The sequence below is a fragment of the Armigeres subalbatus genome, chromosome 3 (assembly GCF_024139115.2).
Source record: "Armigeres subalbatus isolate Guangzhou_Male chromosome 3, GZ_Asu_2, whole genome shotgun sequence".
NCBI classification, from domain to species: Eukaryota; Metazoa; Arthropoda; class Insecta; order Diptera; family Culicidae; genus Armigeres; species Armigeres subalbatus.
In genome coordinates this window covers 420,393,532-420,395,212 of record NC_085141.1, presented here as the reverse complement: position 1 = coordinate 420,395,212, position 1,681 = coordinate 420,393,532, and positions in this window count along the sequence as shown.

Genomic DNA, 1,681 nt, shown 5'->3' with positions numbered 1-1,681 from the left:
TGTGTTGGTTCTTTCCGATCTGCAGTCATTCTAGGGCCCTAGCGAGCCTAAATTAAATTTAGTGAATTTTCTTCTTTAATTTTCTCGGCAGTATTGACGAAGGCTCCAATAGTTTTAAACCGTTTGAAGTCAATTAGGAATGAATGCGGTTTTTGTTTTTAAAATAGGGCTCTAAAGCGCCATTCGGGTTTTCAGATGCTTAAGAGGTTCCTCTGATCGTTAAGTACACGTTTGTGGGATGCGATGCCATGCCAGAAAAGAGACATAAGTTTCTCCGTAACAAGCCCTTGGTATGTGTTTTAATTAAGACAAGCTCCGGCAAAGCACCAACATTAACTTCTGGCGATATGCACGAGGCTTCAAAGTACAAAAGCCACTATCAGCAAAACCCAAAAATCATGCCTGAAAACTCCTAACCAGTTCCTAGAGAATCCATCTAACGTATTTGACTTGTCAGCGCATACGACAACGAATGTCACTCGATTATACTGCCGTTAATATTAAATTTTTAAGTGAAAGTTTTTCATTACAAATCATTTGTATGGGAAAGAAATTATTTCATATATAATGTGATTGGAATGTAGAATATAATATAGAATGAAATGTGTTAAACAAGAAATGAGGGACGAAGACACGAAGCTTATGAAAAACGGTTTCATGCAGACTCGGGGGCTGCTGCCGTTCAATCTAGGTTTTATCCGCTACTGAATGAGCGCTGCGGATAATGCCATAACCCTAGTGAGTGATTTCGAAGACATTGCTTTTCCTATAGGCATATATGTTATGTCGAATGCTGAATAAAGGTGTGTTTTGGTTATTTTTTGTTCAACCATGAATGTTGCTAGGGGAACAGACGGCTTTGGCAGGTTTTGTTCTACTATTGGCAGGGGGGTTTTTGTCGACCGATTTTCATGAAATTTGGCCACAATATTCTTTGATATGCAAAGAATGTTTGGGCCAAATTTGAGCCTAATCAGTCATAAAAAACCCCCCTGCCAATAATAGAACAAAACCTACCAAAGCCGTCATTACCCCTATCTGAAATATAGATTTAAAATTATTTACAGGTTAGAAAAAGACACAATTTACCGTGATTAAAACATTGTGAAAAATATTGACGTGTTGGTATACAAATTTCGAGTGAAGGCTACTACGATGCTTTTATAGAAATCTGTACACAGCATATGGCATTAGGGTGGTTCAAAAAATCGATTTTGCTCCACAGTGCTCATCTAATTCTTTACCATGTTCTGAGTGTCCTCTGAAAATTTGAGCTCATTTGGATTAAAACTGATTTAGCACAAGCCGTTTCAAGTTTGCATGCAAATTAGTATGGGGAAATTTATTTTTTCATTATACTGTTAATGACGTTCCCCCATTAAGCGCAGGTTAAAAGAAAACCTACATAGCTAAAGGGAATACTCAACAGCTTTCACCCAACGAAAATCGCATGTTGATTAATCACCCCAATAATTAGTAATCGATTTTAAGACAGGTTGCGAATCTTTAGTCATGATCGTTAAACTTCTTTGAGGGCATCACTGAAATGTGCAGTGCAACATAGTAGCCTGAATTTGTGTGTGCTATCTTTCGCGCCACGAGCAGCAATGTTGCCTGTTGATGAGTTATGCAATTAGCTCCAGAAAACTACGGTATAGATTAAATTCGATTACTAATTATT